At 43.2% G+C, this 7,317-nt stretch overlaps 1 protein-coding gene across 1 annotated transcript in view; it reads left to right on the top strand.

The window, feature by feature from the left end:
- The first annotated feature begins 381 nt into the window (after positions 1-381).
- The window catches only part of LOC138196224 (four and a half LIM domains protein 1-like), an 11,494-nt gene continuing 4,558 nt past the window's right edge, over positions 382-7,317 (top strand). The window contains exon 1 of the mRNA XM_069146063.1: positions 382-443. The gene's annotated coding sequence lies outside the window, so the exon portion shown is untranslated. The remainder of the gene's footprint in view (positions 444-7,317) is intronic.

Genomic DNA, 7,317 nt, shown 5'->3' with positions numbered 1-7,317 from the left:
CTGGTCATGCTGCCACCCGAAAGCTCTGAGGAAGCAGCTCAATGTCAGTCTGGTCATTCTGCAAGGCCCCCAGCCCTGCAGGCTGGGTCGACATAAACAGCCCGGGTGAAGAACTTGGTACAGTATGAAATACAGACAGCAGTGCATACGTTTTTGATATCGTTTTTTTTTTTATTTTTTTGTACTTTATATGATTCATATAAGTACAATGCTTTTTAGTGAGTCAAACGTTATATTTACTTTTATTTCGAAAACTCGCTCGTCTGGCGGAGCGTCACGTCGCCTCTTATTTTGAAGGTGTAAGTCGCCGCCTCGGTCTGAGCGCGGCTGTGTGGGCTGAATTGACGCAGCCGCAGATGGCAGTATTTAAAAAGTGTGAGGAGTTCCGCTGCTTCCAAGAAGAGCCGCTCTCACCCAGCGCTGCAGACATCACTCCGATCCCGGTAAGACGACCGATGAGCGCCGCTATGTTTGATCCTGTACATCTCAACCCGAACCCTCCTCTCTCTCAAAGCTTGTTTTTAGACGGAGCAGACTGTTACTGCTGCAGGGGGTCGTTTTGTCGTTTGCACTGGAGCATGCAGGTTATATGGAGGCGCTTACAGGATACATTTTATGAGTCTGTTGTAGAGATGTGACTACTGTAAAGTTATTGATTTGAATAGAAAACCGGATCTGAGCAGATCATCCACGCAGTGTGTTACACTAACTTTCTTCCTCTCTCACACATGTCATGAGCTCAAACACACTTCATTTGTAAAGCAGCATATTGATATCCCGAGAGGAAACTAGACTTAAAGTTGTCTGGGGCGTTGGCTGTCTGTCTTTCTCCGTAAGTAAGTGTAAGTGTGTGTGTGTGTGTGTGTGTGTGTGTGAGAGAGAGAGAGAGAGAGAGAGAGCTACAGTTACATGCTGACTTGTGAAAGCCTGGGCTGCTCCTGAAATCTGTTTCCAGTTAGGAAGTCTCATTTTTTTTTCTCCCTATGATGGAACCACTGAGGCAAAAAAAAAAAATGCTTCACATAGGTCAATTAAAATTCCTGTACTGCTATTTTTCATTGTCCTCTATATGTATATGTGTGTGTGTGTGTGTGTAAGAGATGCATGTAGCTGCAGTTGTGGCTCTATGGGCTAAATTCAGAATCTCTTTCTCTTAAGTTTGGGCTGTTACCAGACCACGAATATGTAAATACAAAAGCCACCTTCATTTTTTTTTTTAGAAAGAAAATGGTGATTATCTACGAATACAAACACTTAAAACGTTAAACACCTCGATGAAGTCATATTTCCGGCAAGACAACGGAAGGAAACGTGTCGGACATTATGAAATCACACTGAAATACTGCGCATTGTAGTAAAATATCACACACACGCACAAACACACACACACACACACACACACACACACACACACACACACACACACACACACACACACAGCAGGAGCCCGTAGGGAGCTTTTACTCCGAGTTGAAGCTGGTGTCTGCATGTTAAAGAAATTAGCATGAGCTCAGTCCCGTAAAATACATCACACTCTCATAAAACTTTATGCAACTGGTCTGACTTCACGTCATGGTAAGTCCCCGTTGTGATTTTAATAGGACACAACGTAAATAGGATGCAGAGACAGCGCAGTTCTTCTCTTCATTGATTCCCCCCCCCCGATGGTGAAGTCAGCATATTTAATAGAGGTTTTAAATGGTCTTCTGCAGCTTTAGGACTGACAACATGAAAGCGAAACAGGCTTTTTACTGGGAGTCCCGGCGGTGTGTTATCTTTGTTCGGCAAAGGTGATGTGCTCGCCGACATAAATCAGAGGTCGTGAAACTTTAATGCGCTTTTGAAAGGAAAGGAAGGAAATAAGATTTTATGCGGCTTTACCAAGGCGTTACAACCCTCAAGGATGAAAAGGGAGATGCGGCCGGCCGACCACTCAAACGGGATCAAAAAGTTAGATGAGAAAATTGATGCCACGCTGGTGTTTTTTCTATTAAAGCCCGCAGTTCGGGACTTTTACATGTAGACAAACTCGCTTTTAAGGCCTCGCCAAGCGAGTTCACACATTGCCGATTATACCAACCATCACCAGATAAATCTCGCTGTGTTTCACACTATGTAAAGTTTTCAAATCGGGTGTGACATTTCCATGTGGGCCAGATGCCTAAAAAAAAAAAAAAAAAAAATCAAAAATGAGGGAATATTTTGTTTACAGGGTGGCGTTTCATCCCTCAAGAAGTGACCCGTAAAATCTCTACGAGCTTCTTGGTGGCCCAACATTTTACCAAGACACTTTATTTTCCTTTAATCTTACACCCAACTGTAAATTCATTCAGCCTTGTGGTTTTTACAGTTGAACAGATGTTAAATCATCTCATCTTTGCCCTCCCTCATACCAAGGTATATTATTTTAATCCAGAAATGGTTTGGGATTTATTTAGCGGTCATTGTTCGGGTCAGAATCTGGAATAATAGTCAGAGACTGAGATTTGCAGGGATTTTGTTGGTCGGAGTTTTACGAGAGGAGGGTGGAGCGGCTTGGAAGCGAACGGGCCCTCGAGACTTCGTGAGATAATTGTAACGTCAAATTTTGTACCATTAGCTCTGAACATTCAGTTGTCCTGCTCTGAAACACATCTCGGCGACTGCGCAGAGTGCAGGAACAGGATTGTGTAACCCAAGACAAAGCGATGCAGGTTGAGAGCAGCTAACCAGCAGCTTCTGGTAAAGCCATCATGTCTGTCCTGTTGTCGCGGGACACGTCGTGTTTGCTCTCGCTAAAACGACTCAGATCCGATGTATCGGCTTTATTCAACTGGCTGGAATGTGTCTGACCAGAGCCAGATGAAACAATTATCCAATCTTTCTTTTGTAGGCTGATGTGGCGTACAAATGTTTAGTCAAACTTCCTGCTCGGTTTCAAACACCGACGTGAATTTCATTTTTCAGACCGCTCGATCGTTGTCGGGGGCGGGAAGGCTCTCGGTGTAACGTTGCTGGCCCGTGACAGGACAATAATGTGATCTTTAAATGTGCTCTGAACTATATTCTCATGTCAACGATGGATCAAATGAGCACGCGTAATGGTGATAGTGTTGCTCATGACAAACCCGCCGGGTATTTTACATTCCACCTTCTTTCCACTGAGCGTCTCGGTGTCTTTCGGTGAAAAGACAAACTCCCTTCTCTGAGGGCGGACACATGACGTGAGCGAGAGTATGTGACATCATAAACTTATGAAAGTCCAAACGACTCGTTCAGATGGAACAGTTTCAGAAACGGGCTGTGTATTTCTCCAAGGATTGAACGTGTTTGACTCTTTCATGTATTTATACAGCACTTAGACCTGCTTTATAATGATAATAATACAAAAAATTCTTAATCTACACGATAGGGGGCCCTTTAAACCATTTTAAAGTGTGTTAAGTGTTTTCTATTGAGTTGTTTTGTGATTGCAAATTAAACTTGACGCGGTAAAAAGCACAACCATTCAATTGATCTCCCAAAACACGTTTTCAGTCTAAGTTGTACAGACATTTACTTTATGCCAACAGCAAACTAGTCGAAGAACATTACAGCTTCTTACTCACTGGTCTTGGTGGTGCAATGCATTCTGGGGCCTCGTTTATAACCGTTGCGTACGCACAAAACACGGCCTACAAAAGGCGCACGCCACTCCCCACGCAGAAGTCGGGATTTATAAAAACAAACTTGACGGTAAATAGTGCACCAGCAAGCAAACTCTGAGACGCGTATGACGAAAGCCTCTCGCACGTTTAATTTCACTTCATATCACATCTTATTTGGACTTTATCTTTGACATTCTAACCAGCAGGGTCGTTTTTGCTCGTGACCTACAATTATTCCATAAGAACCGTAAACGATGGAAGCAAATCTACGTCTCTTCCGCTCATTATATCATACGCGCTGTCACTTTAAAGGTCATTTCTTTCCCAACATCACAGGGTTATTATTCACGGCTTGACATTTCAACAATAAGTGACCTCTTATTATCGCTTTCTTTTTTTTTTTTCCCACGAAGCGCACAGAGGAGGTGACTCCAGGTTTAATGTAATGGATATTTGCTATCGGTTCCGTTATTTTACATCTACACGCCAATTCAACGAAAAGTGGAAATTCAGATGAAGATGAGAAGTTGAGGAGTCGAACTTAAGGATAAACACAGCTCAGAAGCAGCTCGGAGTGCGTCTGAGCAGAAGACCCGTATTTTGTACTTTGGCTCTTTCGGCCCTCGTCTATTTTTAAACCATCAGGAAGTCCCATTACGAAATGTTTTCTGCAGGCTGCCGCACCAAGTTGATGATTTGAGAGATTTTTCAAACAGAAGTCAGCACTGAGGTCACACCTGCAACACGCACCGAAAGACCTCAGTTCAGGCCGGGTGCATGCAAACACAGACACAGTCAAACGGCCCGCTGCATTAAAGAATTCACTGTGTGTGTGTGTGTGTGTGTGTGTGTGTGTGTGTGTGTGTGTGTGCGTGTGCCAGCTTCACCGTTCTGATGGAGACTTCCTGTTTCTCAGTTTTCCACTACATTCTTCAGCGATAAGCTCATGCCAACACACACACATGTGGAAATACACAGATGGTTAGTACAGGCACGCATTTTTCAGTAATACACGCTACTATTTCAGTTTGTCCGGTCATGTTTTCCCCTGCTGATTTCTTTCTTTAAATGACTTTATTTCGCCGTCTCTTCTGGCGTCCCCCCGACGCGTTTTGAACGTGGGATTCGTTTTTTTTTTTTGTCCTCGTCCACGTGACATGATGTCACTTTTCTGTGCTCTATTTCGAACACCTCAGATCTCTGACCGCCATGTGGTGGCTTTGGGTCGGAGAAACTGCTTCAGGGTGTAAAACTGTTACAGTCAGACGACTGAAACTCTAACACACACACACACACACACACACACACACACGAACACAGGGAAGAAGGAAAAGAGAAGTACACACACACACACACACACACACACACACACACACACACACACACTCGTGTTTATCCCCTGAAGACTTCACCAAACCGTAAAGGATAGGGATGATTCATTTCTTAATGCTGACAAACGCCACACAAAGGTCACTGCAGTTTATTTGGAGTCAATCCCAAAAACACCATCCTGCATTTATCCGAGTCGCCGAGAACACACAATTCACTTCTGCCACACCCCAGCGCCAACCCAAAGTATAAAACATAATGTTCACCCTGTGTGGACAAAATAATGACTTCATGGACAGATTCCCACAATGCAAAGCTCCTGCGCCGAGTTTTCCTTGGCTGCCGCGCCGCCCTCGGCTCTACCTCCGGCTCCGACCACGTGACGCGGCTTAATTTTGCATCTCTCTGTTTCCGTGGTGATCAAACATTACGAGTTATGTATTGGCAGCTGGGGTGGAAGAAAATGATGCACACCCGGTGTCATGCCATGACACAGCAAGAATATTTATTGCTGGAAAACAAAGCAAAGACGTGTAGCAGCGACGTCCTCGGAGCCGTCTGACATCAGCGAGAGCTCATTTGTTTATTTTGTTCCAACCTGTGTGGATACTGGCTCGCTTCCTGTCAGCCATTGTTCGGCTCCCATCAGATAACAGCTTTTACGATGCTGACAGCCAAGCATTATAACCGCCTGCTCTGCGGTAGTGGACCTACACACAGTACTCCAACCAAGTACCTCTTCCAAATTTGCATGTGCAAGTTTCGTGGGAAAACAGGAAAACAAGAAAATAAATAAATAAATAAATAAATAAATAAATAAAAAAAAGAGCAGGATGGAAAGTACAGATAATTATACATTTGTTTAAATTATTTAGCAGGAAGTGTGAAAACAGGAGAAAACAAGGTACATACCAGACGCTGCCTTCAGCTGGCAGCACACGCTGTCTTCTAATAACGATGGATGAGGAAACCTCCCAGTCAACGAATAAATCAGCGTCTGGTTTTTCCTTTGATAACATCACCGGAGGGAAGATGGATGTCCACTCCACACGGGGTCGGCCTCAGTTTGCCAGATTTATTGTCTGATGAGGAGACGAGACCACAAAAGAAGTTATTTCATCGACTTTATTAACAGCCGCACCTTTAACCTCGGCCACATACCTCCGTCGAACCACAACCTGACTCCGGGTTACAAATGTCAGGCGGCCTGTTTAAATCGATCTTATTGTCTGTTGTGCTTCCAACTACTGACGTTTTTTTTCTTGGACCACAACAACAACAAAAAAATGCGTAAACGCAACCGTGATGTATTGTTTTCTCCAATTACACGGATTGCGTTGTAGTGATAAAATAGGGTTATTGTGTTCAACTGAATACACAGTGTGAAAAAAAAAAAAATGTAAAGCTTTAAATTAAATACAAATATTTCCAATATTTATTTGTATAAAAAAAGAAAAAAATGTAATTGAGAAGTTTTATTGGCGTATTCATGGTGAAAATATTTTTTTCTTGTTATGATAACAAATGATGTTTTGATGGTAAAACATTTTTAAATGCTTTTAAAAAAAAAAAACTTTAATGTACACATGATACTCATGGTTATAATAAATAAAGAAAGGGCTTCGGAAGATATTTTTCGTCGGTTACAAAATAACAATAGCACTTATAAAACTTCAAATTTGACACATTTGTAGTTTATGAGATACTTTTGAGAGCTGAATTTGTATGATGGAGACCTACATTTTGATGAATTAACAACTATTTGACATGCCAACAAACTGAAGACACCCACGGGTTAAATATAATGAACCTAAAAGACATTAAATATGAGCTCATCATAACATTAGCAGTCGGAGATCAAAATAGGAGACACCGGTGGGACAAATATGAAGCTCTTGTCTCTAATTTCAGTGTTCCCTATCAACAAATCAAAACTATCTCGAACCTAAAACTGTTGATTTCTAGATGGAAGACAACTGCAGTTCCGGGTTCAGGGGAGGGATTCATGAAGATGACGTTGTAGCTGACACCTGACCGAGTACAGCCACCACTGTCCACCTGTCACTGAAGACGACCGCGACTGTCCCTCCGAAAGCATCGCTGCGTATCTAACAAACCGATATCTGTCGGCATCTGAGAGCGAATCCCCGAGACCCATCTCTGACTTTTGCTGAGAACTCGGGCGAGTTCACATGAGATGGATCTGAGCGCATGTCAACAAAGTTGCGGTAACATCCTCGGCCAAAACCAGAACTTCCTCGTGAATCTGCGCTGACATGCCGATCCATCCAGGAGGCGAACGCTGTAGTTTGTGGTTTCCCAGGGAGTGGTTCGTGTAAGAAGTGGAGTGTGTGTGTGTGTG

The sequence above is a fragment of the Embiotoca jacksoni genome, unplaced genomic scaffold (assembly GCF_022577435.1).
Source record: "Embiotoca jacksoni isolate LCO1_2020_lvr unplaced genomic scaffold, fEmbJac1.0.p SCAF_13, whole genome shotgun sequence".
NCBI classification, from domain to species: Eukaryota; Metazoa; Chordata; class Actinopteri; family Embiotocidae; genus Embiotoca; species Embiotoca jacksoni.
This window is presented reverse-complemented; position numbering and strand designations above follow the sequence as displayed.